Here is a 24,216-nt window from a genome sequence, read left to right as displayed (position 1 = left end):
AGGAGAAAAAAAAAAAGTACCTAAAGCCAATATTTAACTTTGCCTTTGGTATGTTGAAGTCACCGGCCCATGCAAATCTCTCAGGCATGTCCTATAAAACTGACTTTAAAAAATAAATATATATATATATATATTCTTCACGGGGAGACATGGACTGAGGTTCTGCGTAGTGGAAGGCTTGCTATTCTGGAAGCACACCGTTCTACGTCACAGCCTGGACGCTGGTGTTTGCCCACCCCTCCAACCCCCCTTGAGACTTGCACATCTTGGCGGCAGGAAGTGCTCCCCCCTTTGCAGAATACTGGAAATCCCAGGACTCAGAAACGTCCCTAGCTTACTCAGAGACAGGTGGCGTGACCAGTGAATTACCAGGGTCTTGAGAAAAGTTGTTAGCCGATTGCTCGAACCTCAGGTTGGGAGGCGTAAAGCCACCGTCCCAGCTCGGTGCTGGGGGCCTGAGGCTCAGGACACCCCGCCCCCCTTTGGGTTTTGGCAAACCTAGTGATCCCGGAGTCCTGGATAACAACAGGATTCCCGGGCGTCTCCGGAGGGTGCCTTTTCGACTTCAGGATTCATCTGAGCGGTTGGTTTTAATTCCTCCACCCGCTAAAGCTTTTCCCGGCTGGGAGGGCCGCTGGCCGAGATACGCGTCTGCACGCCCTGGACGAAGCGCCCATCCAGGTGCAAGGTGGCCCGGGAGGCTGATGGCGGCGCAATACCCAGGCACAAAGTTTTCATCTGCTCTGCAAACCTTCAGATGGGCAATCGGCCTCTGTATCTCCGAATCCTGTGAACATAAAACACTCTGGGGCGGGAGCCGGCTGCGCAGAAGGAAGCGGGCTTGGCAAAATTCAGGGACTTTCAGGTCCGCTGGGTTTCACCGGTTGTGTGGCCGGCGAGCCACGCAGCCCGGGGCGGGGCGGGGCGGCGGGCGGGGCGGCCCCGGGCTGCTGCAACAGACCCCGCACGCCGCGCGCCGGTCGCCACGGCGGGCGGGAGCCGGCCGGGGCCGGGTGGGGAGGGGTTGACCGGCCTCCGCGGGGTGCGGGGAGATCCGGGGCGGGGGGCGCACGTGAGTCCCCGGCCGCGCGCGCCCTTTGGCGGAAAGGGGACCCCTCCCCCAGCCTTGCCGGTCCCAACCGCCCGCGCCCGGCCGAGGGGAGGGACGGCCCAGCTGCCCCTGCCGGGAGCCCCCGGCCCGGCTGCAAAGCGGGGCGGGCCCGCGGCGTCCCCACCCCCTACCCGGACACCTGAGCGGCGGCGGCGGCGGCTCCCGCGCTCCGGCCGGGCTGGGCGCGGCGTCGCTCGGGTCCCCGCGGCCGAGCCAGGTGCGCGCGGACGCCAGCCCTTCCCTGGCGGCTCTGACCGGCCCGGACTCTCTGAGCTGCGCCCCGAGCCAGGTGAGGCGGCGGCGGGGGCCTCGGTGAGCTTCGCGTGCGGGGCGGGGGTGGCGGGGGCACCCCGTGCGGCCGGGAAGGACAGGAGGTGGCCCTCGGGCGCCCGATCGTCCTCACCGGCTGCGTTTTGGGTGCGTCTGGATTCCAGGAGTCAGCGGGTCCGCGCAGTCCCGGGCCCATAGAGGCTGAGGATGTGGGGTTGCGGAAAGGGTTCTTCGCGTCCTGGTGGGGTCGCTTCTCTGTAGAAACCTGCCCCCCCCCCCACTCCCGCCCCGTCTTCCTTCAGGACTAGGGGTCGGTTTAAAATTCTTTGGAAGCGGCCTGGGGGCAGAGCGCAGGAGCACCGCCTTTGTCCCCCGCGCGCATGAACCCTCTCACCTCCAGCGCCTTCCCTTGGGGTAACGCAGGTGGACCTACTCCGCCCCCTGTCTGGGATCTCCTTGCCCTAGGTCGCCGCCCGCTGGCCCGGGTACGTGGGCCCGCATGCCCGGCGGTGGAACTAGCACGGGGCCGCCAGGGGGCGCGCGGGGGCGGGGACAAGCGTCGCGGTCGTCAGGTCCCCGGAGACCCTGCGTCGGCTCCCCCGGCCCCGCACCGGCGCCCAGAGCCCCCATCCAGGTGCGCGCGGCTGGAGCAGCGGGCTCGGCGAGGCCGGGGCCGGTGCACCTGGCGCAGGCCCGGGGGTCGCGAGTGGATCCCCGGGTCCCCGGGGCCGAGCAGAGCCCCCGCCAGGTGCCCGGCCTCTGCCCGCCGCGCGCCCCAACCGGGGTGGGGGGCCCGGCTGGTGCAGGTGAACGGCCCCCCCTCGCCTCGCCGCCGCCGCCGCCGCCCGTGAATTATGCAGGAGGCTGGCACCGGCGGGCTCGAGTTGCTCAAGTTTCCCTGGCAACTTTCGCCCGGGCATCGCTCCGCCCGCGCAGCCCGCGGCCCCGGCGCCTCCGCTGGGTGTCCGGGCGCCGGGGGAGCCTGGAGACACCAACCGCGCGCTCGCCGCCGGAGCCGGGGCAGCTGGATTGTGCGCGCAGGTGCGATCCCCGCGGAGGGCCTCGCTGCCCGGGTTCGGAGGGTGCGGGGTTAGGGGTGGACCTTGCTGCCGGGGCCGGATGACCTCGCCGCCGGTCTTCGGAGGGTGCGGGCCAGCGGCGTGCCTCCCGCGGGTTTGCGCGCAGACACTGCACGGTATGGGGGGGCGGGCGCGCGGGCGTGGTCAGTGTTTCCGTGGGGCTGGGGGCGTCCGAAGGGGGCGAGGCCTCTGCTGGTGACAGTGGGCTTTCAGGCGGAGCTTTTAAATCGACCCCGGGCGGCCGGATCTGAGAAGGTGCTTGGGCCCCCAGGTGGGAACTCAGGCCGCGGTACCTGCGGGCCCCGTGGCCAGCAGCTGTGGGCACGGTCCCGGGAGTCCTTAGAGGCCTTCCGAAAATAAAGTGGTTTCCGCGTGGAAGTTCGAGATGGTAAATTGGATAGTTTCGTGACCTCTTTTTGTTTGAAACTCAAGTTTGAACGTTAATGAGGTCAATCCGCTAATTAAATTAAGCTCCAAGAATCAGAGAGGTAATTTCGGAAGTCCTCCGTTGAGGGCGCCTTGATCTCTACCTGGGACTTGTCCCTCAGCTTTGCTGACCCGGCCGCAGGGAGAGCACGTGGGCGCTGGGTTCAGCCTCCATCCAAGTGCCGCGCTGTCCGCGTTAAATAATAATTAGTGACCACCGATTCCGCGCCTGGGGGTTTCGGGACGCCCAGGAGAGGCCCTGGAGGCGGCTGCTTTTGGAGACCCGAGTTTTCAAACCAGTTGTCCGCGATAACAAGGCTGCCTTTTGATAAAGGGGTTGAACATCTGTCTGCCTGGAGCTTTGTGCCCACTGGGGGTTCGGCAGTGATTAAGGGGGGGAAAGGTGGATGTGGCTGCCCGAAGGGGGGGTTAATAAATGGTAGCGTAGATTTTTGCCCAGAAAGTCACGGTGTCCTTAAGGAGGCCAGAGGGAGACCCTTGTCTTCATAAGAATTAGGCTGCTTTACAAGTGTCTGGATGTAAAACTCCTGGAGTGCAGTGTTGTAAAGGAAGCGGGTTCCATTATTATGTTGAGGAATTTCTGCTTTTCCAAGAAGAAAGAATTGGGTGGAAAGCTGGTGCTTCTTTGGGCCCCAGTGGAAGCGGCTGGAATTCTTCAAGAATCAAAAGGAGCCCTTTACGAATAAAGTGATTTTGCGTATAAAGGTGGTTCCCAGTGGGCACTGTTGACAGCACTTGGCTGCTTTGAGCAAATTAGATCCCTTTGGGGGTGGGCTTGGGGAGGGAATCTTTTTGCCTCCTGGCTCCAAGTACAGTTTGCTTTAGAAAGCCCTGTTCACATTCAGGTGAATTTCCCAGAGGTTTTCCTTCCTTCATTTTTTTTTTTTTTTTTTTCTTGAAGTGCTTGGGGTTGTGAGCAAGGCCCCCAAGCTGGCACCTAAGGGTCACCAATTTGGTCCAAGCCTGGGGGGCCCTATGTAGGAGAAGCCTGGACCGTCGAGGGTTCGGCAGGGGGTCCGATGTGAGAAATGCCACCAGGAGGAAGATGGAGTTGTTCCAAGATAACATTGCATTTTATATTTCATCAGTGTTGGGGAAAAGGATGGAAGAAAAAGCTTGACATACGAAAAATGTGCCAGGAGTTAACCAATGTGCAGGAAAACACTAGTCGAACTGATTTTTCTAGACAAAGAATTCTTTGTCTTACTCGCTTTATTTCTAAATATGTCCTGGAGTCCTAAATGATAGAGTTCTGGTGTCCTTGTCACCTCGGGTGAGTACAGGGGGCTTTTCCAAAGTGGGGCTCAGTTTGGGAGTTGCTAAGGGAATTGTGGGGATGAATTCAGTGTGGATCCCAGCCCCTGACCGCTGAACACGTTTCCCCAGGATTCCAGCTCCTGCTTTGTCAACTTAAGGCCCAGCTTGGTCTCAGGCTGTTGGATCTGGAGTCCATAGTTACTCCTGGGCGGGGGGAGCGTGGGTGGAAAAACCAAGAGAAAAGTACATTTACGGCCTTTCCTGGAGCCTTGCATTGTTCTGAGCCCCAGGGAGGGAACATTTAGGGTCTTTGATCATCCAAGTGACCCCTGGGGCAAATTTATTGAATCCTCTGCTTTGACTGAGGGGGTAGTTTGTGGATGGGTGGGGAGGAAAGCACCCCAAACAAAGGCCTGGTCTTTTTCATCTTGGGAGCCCCCAGCCCTCACCTGGGACTGATCGGTTGAAGGGCTCGGAGCAGGACCGGGTGACCCTTGTGACCTGGCCACTGCACCTGACCGGCCCACCCGAATGAGGGGCCTGCCATTCATTCAGAGGTGATCTAGGTTATATCGGATTTTCTCTGCCCATTGTAAAAAACGAGTCAACAAATAATCACCTGAGGGCCAGAAGCTGGCCACAGGAGACCACCACGGGAGGTTCCAGGCCAGAGGGGAGAAGAGGGGGATTGGACAGTTAGTGCACGGTGGGACACGAGCTGTGATGGAGGTGACCGTTGGGTGCTGTAGGGCACGGAGAGCATCCCCAGCCCAGTCTGGGAAAGGAAGGGGATGGGGGATCTAAAAACACCTGGATGAGGCCTGGGGTGTCTGACCGTGTCTTTGCCTGCATTGCCCTGGGACCTGGCGGGAATGGTCTGGTTCTTGTTCTGGCAGCTGTCAGGTTCTCACCTTCTGCCTGGCCTGGCGCTGCACTCTGGCTATAGACGACCTCATCCAAGTCTCTCAAAACTCCGGAAGGAGAGAGGTGCGATTGGTTATTATTCCCAGTTTACAGATCAGGAGCCTGAAGCTCGCAGCAGTGGAGCCACTGGCCCCAGACCACACACCTAGTGCATGGTGAGCTGGGGTCGCACCCAGGTAGCTTGGGAGAGCCCAGCCCTTAAGCCTTCACACCGCACGCATCACCCAGTGGGAGAATTAATCTGGTTAGAAGATGATTTTTCTTGTTACTGTGGTGTGAGAAAAACTGTAGCCAGAAAGTGAAAACCAGAGTTTCTGATCACACTTCTTGATGTGATAGGCCTTTTTTTTTTCTTTGAAAGCTGATTCACGAAATGCTTTGAAGGGGCTAAAAATGTTAATGTCATTGGCTCCAGTGGTTGTTCTGAGATGGGTCTTTGGGGGCCAAGGATGCGTCTAGCACAGGCCTTCCCACCACTCAAGGGGTTTGCAGTTTTAACGGAAGGGAGAGGGGAGCCCACGCCCAATACTGGGGCAGATCCCAGAGGCTGCCCAGGACTCGGGATCGTGAGCTGTGTCGGGCTTGATGGTTATGCCCCGGGGATGGGCCAGCTGAGGCATGTGTCACTTCCGGGGGTTGGGGGGAAGGGGGTAGGCAGGAGAAGCCTTCAGGGCTGCTGGGAGTTCGTGGGCGGCTGCAGGGCCCCCGGTGATTGGCTGCAGGAAGCCAGTGCGGGAAGGGTTTGAAAATTGTCCTTGTGAGGTTTTCAGAGTTCTCTCCTTGACTCTCAGGATGGAGTGAAGCCACAAGCTCCAAATGTCAAAGCTGCAGATTTCTTTCTCTTTCTTCCTTCCTTCCTTCCTTCCTTCCTTCCTTCTTTCTTTCTTTCTCTTTCTTTCTTTCTTCCTTCCTTCCTTCCTTCCTTCCTTTCTTTCTTTCTTTCTTTTCTTTCTCTTCCTCTCTTTCTTTCTCTTTCTCTTTTTCTCTCTCTTTTTCTCCCTCCCTTCCTCCCTTCCTTCCTTCTCCCCTCCCTCCCTCCCTCCCTTCCTTCCTTCCTTTCTTGTTTTTTTCTTATGTATACAGTCACCTTTATTATAAGTCATGAATCCATTAGCAACTGACATGGATCTCTCTATTAAGACATCTAGATTCTCATGGGCATCTGCTTTCCACTCATTAGAAAATCCAGGTTTACTTGAGAATGGGGAAGAAAAGCCGGTATCTTAGTGTCATTATGACAAGTCCTCACCTCATAGGAAGCCTGAAAGGGTCTCTGGGCCCCCACAGGTCACAACACTGTGCTGTCTTCACAGACCTGCCCACACTCAAGTGTCTTCTGGAATTCCTTCTAAATGTCAATGGGCACCTGGGCAACAGAACATTTTATTGCTCTGCTGGTTTCTAGGGTGCAGGCCCAGGGTTAAATAATGTGCCCAAACTTAGCATTTTCAAACTGTCCAGGCTTATCTTCCAAAAGTAGTGTATTACTCCCTTTACCAACTCTCCCTGCCAAATAGAGACCCAAAGCATTAAGTGTTAACTGCAAAGAAGTTAGGTGGGGCTCCTTTTCTCTCCCCAAACCTAGTTATTTGCAATCCCAAACAAATGCTAGCACCACACACGCAGGACAGTAGTCCTTCCTGAAAAGGCCAAAGCTGCAGATGGGCCTCTCGGGTAAGGGGCTTCTGGCCCACCCCACAGAAATTCTGTCTGAGGCCCAAGAAGCAGGCCTGGAGCTTCCCAGAGGGTCCCACTGTCAGGGGTTCTAGGAACGCACTTTGAGGAAGATGGTTGGCCGGAGTCCTGAGCTGCTGCTTCAATTAAAAAGGCCTGATTTGGGAGGCGCACCTGGAGGCCTCCATCAGGTGGATAATCATTGCACACCCCCAGTGGCTCTACCTTGCTGGGACAGGTTTCTTCCAAACAAATTTTTTTTTGCCTCTCGACTCCCTTAATGTTGTTTTAAAAAAACTGTATGTCCTCTCACACGTTTCCTGCAACATTTTTGTATGGAAAGTGCAGATACCCAGCAAATCTGAGAGAATTGCACCCTGAATTACTTTATACCCACCCCAGATCCTTCCATGAACCATTTCCCTAGACTTCCCAGGCATTTTCAAGTCAGCCTTTAAAGTTGTGCTTCGTAGGTTTAAATATTTGCCAAGGATGTAGAACATGGTCTGTGAGGTAAATATTGACATTTGAAAAGTAACTGTTCCCTAACTTTAACCGTATCCACTGCGGCCTAAAGTGTGACTTGACACCCACCTTTCCTCGACAGATACCTGGAGGGCCTTTAGGGGATGTTGTTTGCTCCTTTCCTTTCTTGGATTTATAGCCCCACTTCCCGGAGGAGTTTTATCCTGATGTAATAGACTTTTATGCTTGTGGCTCTTTTATTAAATCAATCGAGCGTATTTCTCTGCAAGGAAAATAATGCATACATTGATTTTTAAAATTTTCTGTAACCTCAAGTCACTAAGTATTTTTTAAAAAGTCACTTCTGGATTGAGAAAGCCCTGTGATCAAACACTATAAATACATTACAGATTCTTAGAAATGGAAAAAGGAAAATGTTCCTGGAACTGCCTCTCTCAGTGATCAGGCGGTGAGTGTTTTTGGTATTTAAATTAAAGCTTTAGGTGAAGTTCCCCCTTTGTTTGGTATGCGGGAGTCCCCTCCCTGCAAGATTCAGAGGAGTCTGGAAGGCCTTTCAAAGGTAAAAGATGGGAGGGGCTGCTGGGAAGAGGGGGACCCCAGGCCTCTCTGTGACTGAGCTATTTCAGAAAAGACTGATTCCCTTTAGACTGGGCCCCTTGGAAAGGGTCCACGCACCCCAGTTTGGAGCCCCCTGCAGGGGAGGAGAGGGAAATGGGCAAGAACTCAGCCCTACCCTCAGGGTTCTGGCAGGTGATTCCCCCCTGGGGACAGGGGTGACACCTAGGTGACAGAGTGACACAGGATGCCACCTGCGTGCTTCACATCGACCAGGCCCTGTGGATGGGGGTGTCCTGCCCCAGACTGTCAACACTCAGGGTTCCTCCCGGGGCCGCACAGGAGAAATGAGAAACAGGGCCCATCATCCTGGCCAGGAGCCTGGACCGCCAGGACCCTTTCCCAGGAGCTCTGATGGGCCCACGGTGTGGCTTGAGCCTGAGGAAGGGCAGGATGGAGCAGTGGGTCTGTGTCCTGCCAGATTGGGTCCCAGGAGGCTTGGGGCACAAGGAGATGGTCACACATCCTGAGCAGAGCTGAAGGCCGGCCTGGAGGAGGGAAATGAGCCTTTGAAACTTCCTGAAAATTCAGCCTGGGATCCCTGCCCCGGGGGCGAGGAAGGCTGGGTGGGGGGCGGAGGAGGCACTTCTGCCCGCTTGATTGCACCCCGAAAAGCACACGACACAGCAGCTCCTGTCTGGGATTTTTCCTGACCACCCCCCATCATCCGGGGCGGGGTGTGGCAAACGATAGGGATTTGCCTGTAGCCCCCATCACCAGGCAGGCAGGTCCCCGGGAAAGGACCAGGTCTTGTTTCTCTGTATCCCAGGGTTCCGGAGGGGCACCGGTTTGGAGTAGCCCTGTCCTTGGAGCTGGACAGCATCAGTGGTTCCAGACTTCCCCTCCCACATGTGTATTCAGCTTCCAGAAGTCACGAAACCAGTCAGGCCACTGGCCTTTTCTTTCTTGGCCTCACCCTGAGGGTTCAGACCCGGGCCAGCCCGGTAGCTGCACTCAGGCCTGGCCGCTCCCTGCCACCCACATCCGGGATGTCGGTTTGCGGCAGGTGGCACGTGAATTTACATCCACCGAGATTACCGCTGGGATGTTTACAAAGCTGGCGCGCTGGGACGGGAGGGTGGGGAAAAAATCAGCTGCGGTTAAATGCTTTTTTTGTTAAAACTCGGAGTCCAGATGAAGCTGAGGGTGGAATTCCTGAAGACGGTCGTGGCGAGCCTGGCGTGTGAGGTTAATGATTCTCCAAACACGGGGTGGTGAATGGCACACTCCTGGTTCCCAAGAGTTTCAAGGCTTCTTGGCTTTCCTGCAGTGAAATGGTCCAGAAATATGTGGGATTAGGCCACCTGGTGTTGGTGTGTTTTGATTCTTCGGGGTCCCTTCTGGGGATGTCCCAGGCCGGTGAGGGACAGCGGGGGCGTCTGTGCTGAGTCTGCAGGATTCTGCTCTGCCTCTTGATCTGTTTCTCTTTCTGGTGAGGTTCTTTGGGTCATGGGGGAGGGACACCCACTCGGACCAGGGTCAGGGGTGTATTGGGGGACTCAGGACTGTCACTGTCACTGTGGGTCTGAACGGGCTCCCAGAGTTGTCCTTCCGTCCGTCTCTCCCTCGGTGGACCACCTCGATGGACCACCTCGATGACTTTACATTGTGAAAATCAGGGTAACAGCGAGCGTGTGAGCTGTGCAAGGCTCCACGTGCAGCCGCACTCCATCCCCACCGCAGACCCGAGAGATGGGCACTTGTATCCTCGTGCTTGTTCTCCGGGGAGGAAACCAAGGCAGAGGGAGCTGACCTGACTGCCAGGACCCTATGCCAGGCAGACGTCCACTCCAAGGTGCAGAATTAGGGACGCGTCCTGTCCCCTCCTCTGTGTCATCTCAGGGGTGATGCCCAAGCTGACCTTTCTGCTCCTTTCAGGACGAGTGGGCCAGGGTAGCACAGGGCTTCTCAAACTTTTGGTCTAAGGACCCCACTCCCCTCTTTGAAGAGTTTTTAAGGACCCCAGAGAGCTTTTTGTTTATGTGCGTTGTATCTCCTGATATCGATCCTGTTAGAAGTTTAAAAAGAGAATTTAAACATATTTAGTTAGTAGTGCATTTAAAAATGACAATACTAAACCTACATGTGTTATTGTAAATAAAATATTTTTATGAAAAATAGCTATTTTTCAAAACAAGAAAAAATGAAGAGTGTGGCAATTTACGTTTTTGCAAAATCTCTTTACTGTCTGGTTTAACAGAAGATGGCTGGATTTTTGTATCTGCTTCTGCATTTAGTCTGTTGCAACATCACATGTTGTGCAGCTTCTGGAAAACTCTGAAGTACACTTGGGAGAGGGTGAGAGTGAAATAACAACTAACGTCTTAGTGTTATTATGAAAATGGTTTGACTTCATAGACCCCCTCAAAGGGCTTTGGGGAACCCCCCCCAGGGTTCCCTGGATCATACATTGAGAACCACCTGAAGAAGCATGGGACTGGCAACACGGACAGGGTGTGGGTCTGAAAGCTGGCTTTGCCCTGTAGTCGGGTGGATGTTTCTAACACATGTCCCTTTTCTTATCATTCAGGATGCATCTGTGAAGTTTAGTTGGGGACCCCAGAAGGTCATCAGGTGGTCCCCACCCCATGGGACAGGCCTGCTGGTGGCAGAGTCTAGGGTGGTGGGATGTGGGCTCAGCCAGGCAGGAGCTGGTTTGATCCATAGCTGGCACTTTGCTCTTAGGGGTGTAACTTGTATGTGTGATGTCACCAGAAGCTAAATAGTGTGGCAGTGACAGTTGGGGAGCCATGGCAACATTGTAAAGCAAGAAGGCTGTTTTCTGCTACCAGGGAGGGGGTCCACATGCAGAGGGACCAGTGGACAGAGGTGGGGTGGGGGGACCAGGGCAGCCACTGGGAGGGAGGAGAGAACTTTCCATACTTCTTCTTTTCCAATCTGGATGCTTCTGTTTCGTGCCTAATTGCCCTGGCTAGAACCGTCAGTACAATGTTGAATAGAAATGGTGAGAAAGTGCATCCGTGTCTGGTTCCTGATCTCGGGGGAAGCATCCAGCCGTTCACCATTAGTTGTGATGTTAGCGGTGGGTTTCTTGTGGCTGCCCTTTATCAGGTTCAAGAAGTTCTCATGTTTTCTTTGTTGAGTGTTTATATCTTGAAGGGCCGCTGGATTTTGTCAAGTGCTTTTTCTGCATCTCTTGAGATGATAAGCTGCTTTTGGTCCTTTATTCTATTAATACGGTGTCTTACATTAATTGATTTTTCGATGTGAAGCCAATTTTGCATTCTTGGGATAAATCCCACTTAGTCATGGTTTATAATCCTTTTTATATGCTGCTGGATTCAGTTTTCTAGTATTTTGCTGAGCTTTTTGTGTGTATGTGCATAAGAGCTATGGGTCTGTAGTTTTCTTGGGATGGTATCATGGTAATATCGGCCTCAAAAAATTGTTGGGAAGTGTTCTATTTTTTGGAAAAGTTTGTGATGAATTCATATTAATTCTTTTTTAAATTGAAGTATAGTTGATTTACAATGTTGTGTTAATTTCTACCGTACAGCAAAGTGATTCAGTTATCCATATACATGCATTCTTCTTTTTAAATATTCTTTTCCATTAGAGTTTATCACAGGATATTGAATATAGTTCCTTGTGCTATACAGTAGGACCTTGTTGTTTATCCATTCTGTATATAATAGTTTACATCTGCTAACCCCAAACTCCCAATCCATCCCTCTCCCACCTAGCCTCCCCCTTGGCAACCACAAGTCTGTTCTCTATGTCTGTGAGTCTGTTTCTGTTTCGTAGATAAGTTCATTTGTGTCATATTTTGGATTCCACATATAAGTGATATCATATGGTATTTGTCTGACTTACTTCACTTAGTATGATCATCTCTAGGTCCATGCCAAACGCAAATGGCATTATTTCATTCTTTTTCATGGCTGAGTAGTATTCAATTGTATATACGTACCACATCTTCTTTATCCATTCATCCGTCGATGGACATGTAGGTTGCTCATCCATATCTTGGCTATTGTGAATAGTGCTGCTATGAACGTAGGGGTGCATGTATCTTTCTGAGATACGAATTCTTCTTTAAATGTTTGGTAGAATTCACCAGTGAGGCCCCCTGGGCCTGAGCTTGTCTTTCTGTGAAGTTTTGAATTTGTTAACTCGCTCCCTACTTGGTCTGGGTATGTCCAGATCTTCTGTTTCTTCTTGAATCACGGTGGTTGGTTTGCATCTCACTGAAATCTATTTCCGCTAACCATCTAATCTATTGTCACGCAGTTGTTCATAGCATTTCCTCATCCTCTCTTGTTCCTGTGAGGCTGCTAAGTGTCCCCCCTTCATTTCTGAGTTTGGTGATTTGAATATTTCCCCCTTTTTTTTCCTGATCATTCTAGTGAAAAGTTTGTTGATTTTATTGACCTTTTCAGAGAACCAACTTATGGTCTCATTGATTTTTCTCTATTTTTCTATGTTCTTTTTCACTAATTTTCACCCTCACTTTTATTATTTCCTTCCTTCTGCTTGCTTAGTGTTAGTTGTAGCCAGAGGAGACAAAATAATGAGAAGAGAGATAACAAAGAGGCACCTCTGTGGTCCAGGAGGGAAGGAGAGCTTGGTTAGGGGGCTGGCGGGGAGAGGTGGTCAGGGTGGGCCTCCCTGAGAAGCTGGCACTTGAGCAAAGACTTGAAGGAGGGGAGGGAAGTCGTAAATGAGAAGTGAAGAATTTGATGGAAATTGATGTGAAAACACTTATTTGCACTTAACGTGTTTTAAGCTGTGCTAAGATATATGTAACATGCAATTTACCATCTTAACCACTTTAACTGTACAGCTTAGTGGCATTACACATTCACATTGTTATGCAACCCTCACCTCCATCCATCTCTAGAACTTTCCGTCTTCCCAAACTGACGCTCTGTCCCTATCCCATTCGGCACTCACTCCCCATCCCCCTCCCCCAGCCCCGGGCGCCACCATCCTACTGTCTCTCTCTATGAATCTGATGACTGTAGGTCCTCGTATGAATGAAATCACACATTATTTATCCTTTCGTGTCTGGCTTATTTCACTGAGCATCATGTCCTCAAGTTCCATCCATGTTGTAGCCTGTGTCTGAATTTCCTTCCTTTTTAAGGTTCAGTAATCTTCCATTGTGCGGATGGACCACATTTTGTGTATCTTTTCATCTGTCCGTGGACACTCGGTTGACTCCACCTTTTGGCTGTTGTGAATGATGCTGCCATGAATGTGGGTATTCAAGCCCCTCCTTTCAGAAAGCACGTTTTGAAGCGGTGACCAGCCCAAGGCCCATCTGGTCTTGGGATTGCAGAGCTGAACCTCTCCCACCCACTCGCCTCACCCAGGCTGCTTTCCCATAGAAAGAGGCCCATCTTTCTTCTTGAATCTCTCCACAAAGCAGGAATGACTCCGTATGTTGGAGAAATCGTGGAGCACGATTCCTCCCATATCCTGTGTTCCCATCTCGCAAGGAGGAAAGACCTGGGAACTGGGTCTCACCTTTGTGGGTTCATCCAGGTCTCGGGCAGGACCAAGGAAGGTGTCGGGGCAGAGAGAGAAGCAGGGAGAGGATGCCCTTCTGCCAGGACGTCACTCATTCACTACCTGGTGTCTTCCGGTGCCTCAGGGTTTCTCTGTTCCGAGTCATCCCTACCCTGTTGTCATGAGACGTTCTCCTGTATTCTCTTCTAATAACTTTAATGGCTTGCTTTATATTCGTTTATTATTTTTATGCCATCAGGAGTTGGCCCTTGTGTCAGGCCGGGATCTGATTTGTCTGTTTCAGCACAGGAGGACCTGCCCCTGCCCCTGCTGGCTTTGCCCCTCCCCCTCTGTCACGGACCCAGCTCCCAAGCTCATTTGGGGATTGGTTTTCTATCGATCTGGTTCTAAGTCCACCACGTGTGTTTACAATCCCTTTCAAAGGAGCTTTGAGACTCGGTGGTATGATCTCCTTTAGACCGCAAACAGCCACGTTGCAAATTATTCCATTCTGTGGTTGAGAAAAGGAGCCAGTTCAGAGGGATGGGTCAGCTCAGGGCTCCCCGCCAGCACGTGGCAGGGCGGGTCAGGCTCAGACATGCTGGACCCAGGGGCTCAGCCAGACCAGGGTGACGCCAAAGCGCTGAGCCGGTGTCTTATCTTCAGCGACTGGACAGATGCTTCCTTGACGAGGGACCCAGGCCACCACCGAGCACTTCTGTCCATTCAATGTGGTGGCACTAGCCACAGGTGGCTGTCGAGCCCTTGAAATGTGGCTAGTGCCACAAGTTGAAGGGACACTATTCTGTGTGTATTGGGTTCCATAAAATATAAGTATTCATTTCAACTGGGTTTTTCTTTTCTTGTTTGAAACGTGGCTACTAGGAAATTGAAAATTACATTTGGTGGCTTGAATTCTATTGCTGCCAGCAGGGGTTCGTAGCAGCCCTTACTGGGGGCTGGGATCGGCTTCCTTATTTCTTGTCCCCTGTCCCTCCTGCTTCTACCTGGTCGCCCCACTGTCTTGTTCTCAGATGGAACCCCCTTCCTGCAGATGTGCTTCCTGGGTTTAGCAGCCAAGAATCTTCACTGGAGGAAAAGGGAGAGAGGTGAGAACCTCTCTATCATCTCAGCCTTCTACCCCAGGGTGGAGCTCAGGCCCACCTCTCAGAGAGACTGGGGTGGGAGGGGACCCCAGAGCTAATTTAGGATTGATCAGGGTTCTAGAATGTTCGTGCTGGGGGGCCCAGGTCCAGCTTTTGGGAGAACACTGGGCCTCAGGAAGGAGAAGGGACCTGGCCAGGTCCCAGTAGGTTTCCTGCTGGACCCCAGGTCCCCAGGGCCGGGCAGCTTCCCCCAAACCCCGAGGCCACTGTGGGTTGGTGTAGACTCTCTACCCAGACCAGGCCCAGTGAAATAGCTTCTGGGGTTTATTCTCCAAAAAAGCTGGATTCTTACTGGAGGTGTCTGGGAATAATATGATTATTATTTAACATTCATTGCTGCCCCTAGACATATGGGCAGTTTTCTGGTCCCCACTGGGGTGTCCACGTGGTCCTAAGGCTGTTGGGTTGTGCAGTCACCTGTGACACCCGGCGGATCCCCCAGCTGAATGTAACATGTGCTTGGCTGTGGGGTCAGTGGCCTGTGGTGGGGCTGGTGATTTCCCAGAAGACAGGAAATACCTCCGAGGTAACAGACCAGCCAGCCAGCTCCATGATGCTCCATGTTGTAAAAGGCAAAAATGATTTCTTTACCAGGCTTACTTAATTACATCATAACAAATAAACTCCTGTTAAATATTTTCTATTAACAATGCCATCACATAAAATAAAATAAGATAAAATAAGAAAAATAAAATAATAGTTACCTATATCTTTGTGGGTAGCTTGATTAATTGTTATTATTATTTGCATTTTATTGCCAGACTGTGTCAGAATACGTTTCATTGCCTACCGGCGCCAGGCACTTTCATGCCTGTGGTCTCGTGGCATCTTCACAATCCATCCCTGGGGGGGGGGAAGTATTTTTATGTCCATTTTACAGAAGGGGAAACTGAGGCCCAGAGAGGTGCATTGACTGGGGTTTTGAGCCCAGCAGGTGCCTTTGTGCTTTGACCAGGCCAGTCTCAGAGCTGGAAGGATGTGAGGATTTTGTCCAGCTTCTCTCCCCGTATGTCTGTCCATCCTGGTGCCCAGTGGCCTTTACTGACCACTTACTACGAAATCTGCACCTGTAACTCAGTGTGGATAGCCCCCTCCCCCGACCTCTGGGAGGGGGGAGGAGGATGAAGGCGGGGTCAGCTTCTCAAATGTGCTTCTGAACCTGGGCGGTGCCTTTGTCCTGGCTGGGAAGAGTGTGTGCAGTGTTCCAGAGCATCCGTCTTCAAGGCCGTAGTTGGGGGTGTTTGGCCTGGAGGATTCTGGCCAGATGGGGAGTATGGTGCTGGCCAGGATGGGGCAGGGCTGCAGTTGTTTTACCTCTCTGCTCTTGCCCCAGAATCTTTGCAGCTTTGGGGAGTGCTTGGACGACCCTTGGTGCATGCTTGTGTGTCCTCCAAGTAAGTGGTGCCTGAGCTCTGCCATGTGACTGCTGTGTGTCCTTGGGCGAGCCAGCTGACCTCTCTGGGCCTCAGTTTTCTCATCCTGAAAATGGGATAATAACACCTCTCCAGTGGCCTTGAGCATTAAATGAGATCATCTGCATAAAGTCGAGACTGTTGTTACCAGCCAGGGTTCTTGGCCTCCTTAATCAACAGAAATTCATCAGAGGCCAGACAAGAAATTCAAGCAAGGCTTTACTGGGCCCCCTGCTGTAGGAGGGGGGAGTGAAAACAAGTAACAGCTTCCCTTGCTTGCTCACTCGCCGCCGGGATGGGAGGCAAGCTGGTTCTTTACATGGGGGGCGGGTAGGGGTGTGTCCAGGGGTCGGGCTGGAGGGGTGGCTTAGGTGGTCTGCCCTCCCCCTCGGTGGTGTTCTGTGCAGCGGGCATGCGCAGGACCCTGCTTTTGCTCCCGGCTCTTCAGAAGCGGCAGTTGGGCTTTTTGGTCTGTTTGTATCTTGTTGTCCAGAATATGCCCCAATTGCACACGCATGCAGTTATTTTTAGTCCCTTCTAGTTTCTTTGTATTTTGTAGCTGGAGGAGACGTTTGTCCAGGTGCCAGCACGGCAGCACTGCAGCCAAGGGTCCCAGGTCCCCGCCTGTCTCACTCTGATGGGCCTTGGTATACGTGAGCTGCGCCCATCATCATTATTGGCAGCACCTGTATGTACTTGGTCTGTTCAGATTGGACCCGCGTCACGGGCAGGTTGGAGTCCGCCAACTCGCTTCCCCTGTCCTGTTGGGACTGGCTGTTCAGGCCCCGCTGTGGATTCCCGCCCCGTCTGGTCTCTGCAGAGCCTCTGGCCTGAGCTGTAAGTGCACCTGGTTTATGTAGGGGCTCCGGATGACGGGGGTGGGGGGGACCCGGCAGTCCTCCAGGGTACCTGTTGCCCCTGCAGGGGTCATCGGTAGCCTTGGGGGCCCACCTGAGCTCCTCCGCTCCCTGGTGCATCCGGAGAGTTCCCACGGAGGGTTGCTCAGCGAGGGGCACTCCCCCACCCACTGCCCCGCAGGAGCCCCAGGTGGCTGGGCCGGGGGGCGGAAGGTGCTGTTTCGAGTGGACCTTCTTGGCTCTCAGGTGATGTTCCTGACACGGATGTGCTCTTGTTCATTTGAAATTTTATCCTGCCATCTTTTATTGAAGAGGGAGGAGAGGACCTGGGAGGTCGGGGTGGAATATTTATTAAGTTAGTCATCCAGTTAGGAGCCCTTTCTGAAAAGCCTGCACGTCGACGGGGCCTTTGGTGTCGGACAAACCAGAGTTCAGTTCCGCTTTGCGGATGCTGCCTGCGTGGACCACCTGTGTGGCCTCGGGCATTGCCTGATCCTCAGCTGTGGGGGATGGTAACACCCACCTAATCAGTAACAATTAGATGGAGGTTGTGTCAGCTAACAACCTGCAGAACAAAACACTCCAAAACTTTGGGTAAAACGACCACTGTTTATTTCAGGGCCAGAGAGTAAGTGTTTCATGCTTTATGCTCTACAGTCTCTCTACAAAGCAAGAGCAGTCAAGTGAATGGCCACGGCTGAGCCCCAATGAAACGTTATTTAGAGAAACAAGCTGTGGGCTGACTTTGGCCCGCAGGCAATAATTTGCCGACCCCTGGTTTATTTATGTCGCAATTTGGAAAGTGGACCATTTGAGCAGGACTCGGTTGGTTCTTGTGGCCCCTGAGTTCACCTGTGGTCAGCTGGTGGGCAGGCCTCACTCACGTCTCCCGGGTGGGCTGGTCGTTGGCAGGGGTCGGGGGGTAACTACATCATCCATCTCTCACCCCGCCACAGGCCAACCTGGCTTGGTCACTGGGTTGCAGAGCTCCCAAGAACGGCGAGAATGCATCCCTTTGCTCTGGCCCGTTTGGTTGAAGCGAGCGTAATGGCCAAGTCTAGGGTCATTGGGAGAGGACTTCCCCAGGCAGAAGGTCCAAGGAGGCGCGCGCCCCGTATGGGTTTGGTGCAGCCCCGTCTGCATCTATTCCCCACCCCCCCAGCTGCTGGTCATCATCATCACCCATCATCGCGCGCACCAGTGGCGGGGCCAGCTGGGGTTTCACGCTTTTAGGGGTCACGGGCTCTGTGGTTCAGCTGGAGGGCGTAATTAATATTTTAACTTTGTTCCTGAGTAATTTTACACGAGAGCTGTTACTAAGCTCATTCCCACCTGCACTTTTGCCTTCTCTGGTAATGGAGCCGGGGCAGAGGAGAGTTAAGAGCGTTCCGTGGAGGTCAAGGGCCACAGGGACTTCCCACCGGGTCCTGCTTTTGTGAGGAGCGATTTCCCGGAGGCAGAAAGAGGCAGGATGGAGGAGCCGGGCCCTGGCTCTGGTCCTGGCTGGGCCGCTCAGCTGCTGTGGGACCTCGGCCTCGGTTTTCTCATCGGGAAAATGGGTAGATCAGATGAAGTCACATTCCTGCCAGCCCAGACTTCAGCAGTGGTGTAGACGGCACGGTGGGGAGGCAGTGTACGCGTTCCTGCCGCTCCCCGAGGGCTGCGGAAGGTCAGCCTCAGAAAGTTGCTGTGACAAAAGCCGAGGATCAGAGAGTTTTTCCCTTTCCTCCTCCTCCCTGACAGTGTTGGCATTTTGCCTTGTTTTCAGGGTTTTTTCCTCCCTCAGTCTGTAAAGTGGATTCTGAACCCTTGTGAGCTGTCGAGAATGAGGTTCTTTTTTATTATTGAGGTGAAATACACAGAACGTAAAATCAACCATTTAAAACTGTACAGTTCAGTGGCATTTAGTACAAAAAGTTTTAGTTTTCATCACCCCAAAAGGAAACCCCATACCCACAAACAGTCCCTTCCAGCCCCTGGCAGCTACCCGTCTGCTTTCTGTCTTTACGGATTTGCCTGCCCTGGACATTTCATGTAAGTGGATCGTACGACATGAGGTCATTTGCGCTCGGCTTCTTTCACTGAGCAAAATGTTTTTAAGGTTCATTCGCATTGTAGCATGTGTCAGGGCTTCATTCCTTTTAATGGGTGACTAATACTCCCTTGTATGGATAGAGCACATTTTGTCTGTCCTTTCTTCTGTTGATGGACCTTCGGTTGTTTCCACTTTTTTTATTCTTTCGCGGGATCTTAGTTTCCCGACCAGGGATCAAACCTGTGTCCCCTGCATTGGAAGCGTGGAATCTTACCACTGGACCCCCAGGGAAGTCCCTGTTTCCACTTTTTTTTTTCCTTAAATTTATTTATTTATTTATTTTTATATTTATTTTTGGCTGTGTTGGGTCTTCGTTTCTGTGCGAGGGCTTTCTCTAGTTGCGGCGAGTGGGGGCCACTCTTCATCGCGGTGCGCGGGCCTCTCACTATCGCGGCCTCTCTTGTTGCGGAGCACAGGCTCCAGACGCGCAGGCTCAGTAGTTGTGGCTCACGGGCCTAGTTGCTCCGCGGCTTGTGGGATCTTCCCAGACCAGGGCTCGAACCCGTGTCCCCTGCATTGGCAGGCAGATTCTCAACCACTGCGCCACCAGGGAAGCCCCCTGTTTTCACTTTTTGACTGCTATGAATGATGCTGCTAGGAACATTCCTGTACCAGTTTTTGTTGGAACAGCTGTTTCACCTTTGGCAGAATCAGGTTCCTCGCTAAGGGAAGGACCTGCAGTATGGAGCCATTCCCGCTGCCTTTCTGGATGAGAGGGAGGTGGTGACATTTCCTCTGTTTTGGGGGTGCCCGTGGGAGGAGCCACCTGTGCGTGGTCAGTTAATCCTCAGGACTCCAGGGTGGCGTCTTCATGCATTCCCATTTCACAGAATTAGCTGGCACGCGGTCGGGGGTGGCTGCAGAGCGGGGCTGGGACCAGGCAGATTGACTCTGGGAGCCCTGGTCTTCCAGAGAAGGGCCCCCGGGGCTGGGGCGGCCGGGTCTGTCCAGGGCACAGGCCAGCGCCTCCTGACTCCCAGCCCAGGACACCGGGGCTACTCTGTGCCTGGGGCGTACCCTGGGGGTTACAGAGCTGTTTCAGAACGCTTCACAGTTACAATTTCCATCTCTGTAGGAATGATGGGATGGGCACTGCTAAAAATAGCTGCAGAACGCTGACGGCTAACATTTTAAAATAGTTCAATAATTTAGTGATTCTCCATGGGCGACAGGGAGGATCATTCTTAAGTGGGTGCTTTTAAAATTTCCTAGAACCCAGTCACTGCTTGCTTTTTCCAACAATTTGAGGTATATTTCATATACCATGAGATCCACACATTTAAAGTGTATACTGCAGTGTATTTTTAGTATATTCATGGATTGTACAGCCATCACCACAATCAATTTTGGGACATTCTCGTTCCCCCCAAAACAAACCCCGTACCCATTAGCAGTGGCCCTCCCCATCCCCCCTCCTCTTCCTGGACCCCGGCAACCCCTCATCTGCTTTCTGTCTCTGTGGATGTGCCTATTTGGAGCAGTTTATGTAAATGGAACCATACAATGTGAGGTCCTTTTGTGTCTGCCTTCTTTCACTTAGCATCATGCTTTCAGGGTTCATCCACGTGGTAGCGTGTGTCAGTGCATCGTGTCTTTTTGTGGCTGAATAAGATTCCATTGCATGGATGGACCACATTTTATTTATCTAGTCATCAGTTGGTGGACATTGAGGTTACTTCCACTTTTTGGCTATTAGGAAGAGGACTGCTATGAAGATTAGGATACAGGTTTTTGTGTGGACATATGTTTTTATCTGTTTTAGGTATACGCCTCGGAGTAGAATCATGCGTCTTGGGTCACATGGCAACTCTGTGTAACCTCTTTTCATTTGTTTCGTTTTCCACAAGGTACTTTTTAAAATAAAAGGAAACTCTTTATTTTTAAAAGAATTGCAATTCTAAGAAATAATACAGAGCTATCCCCTGTACCCTCTACCCAGTTTGCCCCATGACTAGTATCTTGCAGAACTAAATGTACAACATCTCAACACAGGGACGTTGACAGTGACACGGTCAAGATACAAGTATTTCCATCAGCACCAGGATCCCTCATGCTGCCCTTTTATAGCCCCAGAGACTCCCTCCTACTTCACTTGCTTTTCAACCCCTGGCAACCACTAATCTGTCTTCCATCTCTATAATTTTGTGATTTCAGTAATTATACAGAAGTGGAATCACACAGTAAGTGACTTTCTGGTGTTGGCTTCCCTCTCTGTCATCGAAACTCTGTAGAGATTGTTGCGTATCCGTGGTCCCTGCTTTCTTATGCAGAGTAGGATTCCATGGTGTGTATGCGTCAGTTTGTCTAACCCGTCACCCTTGGAGGGGCACCTGGGTTGTTTGCAGTTTGGGTTGTTACGAATAAAGCTGCTATAAACATTAGTTTTCAGGTTTTTGTGTGAACATGAGCCTTCATTCCTCTGGGATAAATGCCCACGGGTGCAGTTTCTGGGTTGTATGGTAGTTGCATGTTTAGATTTTTAAGAAACAGCTACACTGTTTTCCTACATGGCTGTCCCATTTTGTATCCCCACCAGTAATGTGAGAGTTTGCCCATTTTCTCACCAGAATTTTACTGTTTTCTACTTTAGCCACTCTGGTGTGGGGATATGTCCCTGAGGTGTTAATTTGCATTGCTTTAGTGGCTAATGATGTTTTGAACATCTTTTCATGTGCTCTTTTGCCATCTAGCTATCCTCCTTTGTAAAATGTCTCTTGTCCCTGTTTTAATTGGATGGTTTGGTTTTCATCCTGTTAAGTTTTGAGCGTTTTTTATATTCTGAACACGAGTCCTCTGTTAGACGTGTGGTTTGCAAACATTTTCTCCCAGTCTGTGATTTGTATTTTTATCTTCTTTTTCACAGAACAAAAGGTTTTAATTTTGATGAGATCCAATTTATTGATTTTTTTCTGTGTGTGGATTGTGCTTTTGGCATCCTTTTGGCGTTCCTAACCCTAGATCCTGAAGATTTTCTCCTATGAGAAGTTTTTTTCCAAAGTTTTATAGTTTTACACTTTCCATTTAAGTCCATGATCCGTTTTGAGTTGATTTTTAAAAAATTGAAGTATGGTTGATTTACAGTGTTCTGTTAGTTTCAGGTATACAGCAAAGTGATTTAGTTATACATATATAGATATTTATCTATTCTTTTTCAGATCCTTTTCCATTATAGGTTATTACAAAATATTGAATACAGTTCTCTGCATTATACAGTATGCCTTCGTTGTTTATCTATTTTGTATATAGTAGTGTATCTGTTAATCCTAAACTCCTAATTTATCTCTTCCCCCACCCCCTTCCCCCTTTGGTAACCATAGTTTGTTTTCTATGTCTGTGAGTCTGTTTCTGTTTCGTAGATATGTTCATTTGTGTCATATTTTAGATTCCACATGTAAATGATATCATATGATATTTGTCTTTGACTTACTTCACTTAGTATGATAATCTCTAGGTCCATGCATGTTGCTGCAAATGGCATTATTTCATTCTTTTTTATGGCTGAGTAATATTCCATTGTATATATGTACCACATCTTTATCCATTCGTCTGTTGATGGACATGTCCTGGCTATTGTAAATAATGCTGCAATGAACATTGGGTGCATGTATCTTTTCAAATTAGAGTTTTGTATGGATATATGCCCAGGAGAGGGATTGCTGGGTCATTGTGTAAGGCTCACGTTGATGGCCATTATTTTGTCTATCAGTGTCCAGTTGCTCCAAGGCCCTTTGTTGAAGGGGGCCATCCTTCCTCCATTGAGTTGCTTTTATGCCTTTGTCAAAAATCAATTGGGGGGCGTCCCTGGTGGTGCAGGGGTTAAGAACCCGCCTATCAATGCAGGGGACACGGGTTCGATCCCTGGTCCGGGAAGATCCCACATGCCGTGGAGCAACTAAGCCTGTACGCCACAACTACTGAGCCTGCACTCTAGAGCCCGTGAGTCACAACTACTGAGCCTGCGAGCCACAACTACTGAAGCCCGTGTGCCTAGAGCCCGTGCTCTGCAACAAGAGAAGCCACTGCAATGAGAAGCCCGTGCACTGCAAAGAAGAGTAGCCCCTGCTTGCTGCAACTAGAGAAAGCACGCGGGCAGCAGCGAAGACCCAAGGCTGCCAAAAATAAATAAATACAAATATAAATCAACTTATAAAAAAAATCAGCTGTGTGTATTTGTGTGGGTCTATTTCTGGGCTCTCTGTTGAGTTCTGTTGATCTGTGTCCCTATCTGTCCTCCATAACCACACGGCCTTGATTACTCTGGCCGTGTACATCTTGAAATTGGGTAAACTGATTGCTCTCACTTTATTCTTTCCCAAATTTGTTTTAGTTATTCTGGTCCCTTTGCTTTCCCATGTAAATTTCAGAAAAATATTGTCTATATCTACAAAAAAAAAATCTTGCTGGGATTGTGTTCCACCCAACTCTTCCCATTTGGGAAGAGTTGACGTCTTGACTGTGTTCCATGAACAGGGTATGTCTCTCCACTTCTTTAGATGTTCTTTGATTTCTTTCACCGGTTCGTGTAGACTTCAGGGTACAAGTCTTGTACGTGTTTTGTTAGATTCACACCTAAGTATTTTATTTTTTTGAGCAATTGTAAACGGTATTGGATTATAAATTTTGGTGTCCACATGTTCATTGCTAGTATATGGGGATACAGTTGACTTTTATATGTCAATCGTGTATCTTGTGACCTTGTTCACAACTCATGTATTATTTCTAGGAGGTGTTGTTTTGGCGATTCCTTGGGATTTTCTACAATCACGTCATCTGCAAACGGGGACAGCTTTATTTCTATCTTCCCAATCTGTATGCTTTTTATTTCCTTTTCTTGCCTTTTGTACTAGCTAGAACTTCTACCCCTATGTTGAATGAGAATGATGAGAGCAGACATCCTTGCCATGTTCCTCATCACAAAAGGAAAGCATTTAGTCTTTCCCTGTTTGGAATAATGTTAGCTGATGAGATGAAGTTTTGCAGATGCTCTTGATCAAGTTGAAGAATTTCCCCTCTTCCTATTTTTGGGAGAGATGTTGTCACAGATGGATGTTGAATTTTGTCAAATACTTTCTCTGCGTTGATTGCTATGACCGTGTGATTTTCCTTCTTTAGCCTGTTGGTGTCATGTATTACATAAATTTATTTTTATTTTTTATTTTTTAATTTATTTTTAAAATATTTATGTATGTATGTATGTGGCTGCATCGTGTCTTATTTGCGGCACACGGGATCTTCGTTGTGGCACGTGGGGTCTTTTGTTGCGGCGCACGGGCTCTAGAGTGCACGGGCCCAGTAGTTGCAGCACGTGGGCTTAGTTGCCCCACAGCACGTGGGATCTTAGTTCCCCGACC

At 50.9% G+C, this 24,216-nt stretch overlaps 1 protein-coding gene across 6 annotated transcripts in view; it reads left to right on the top strand.

Annotated features, from left to right (window-relative positions):
* Nucleotides 1–1,271: 1,271 nt before the first annotated feature.
* The window catches only part of SHANK2 (SH3 and multiple ankyrin repeat domains 2), a 570,985-nt gene continuing 548,040 nt past the window's right edge, over nt 1,272–24,216 (top strand). For 3 of the 6 annotated variants that reach the window (XM_061202244.1, XM_061202243.1, XM_061202239.1), the window contains exon 1: nt 2,063–2,422. The gene's annotated coding sequence lies outside the window, so the exon portion shown is untranslated. Of the gene's footprint in view, nt 1,401–1,936; nt 2,016–2,062; nt 2,423–9,226; nt 9,296–24,216 lie in introns of those variants that run through there. The other 3 variants (XM_061202240.1, XM_061202242.1, XM_061202241.1) reach the window with 3 other exon arrangements.

The sequence above is a fragment of the Eubalaena glacialis genome, chromosome 10, assembly GCF_028564815.1.
Source record: "Eubalaena glacialis isolate mEubGla1 chromosome 10, mEubGla1.1.hap2.+ XY, whole genome shotgun sequence".
Classification (NCBI taxonomy): domain Eukaryota; kingdom Metazoa; phylum Chordata; class Mammalia; order Artiodactyla; family Balaenidae; genus Eubalaena; species Eubalaena glacialis.
Note: the sequence above shows the minus strand (reverse complement) of the source record. Positions and strands in the feature narration are given on the sequence as shown.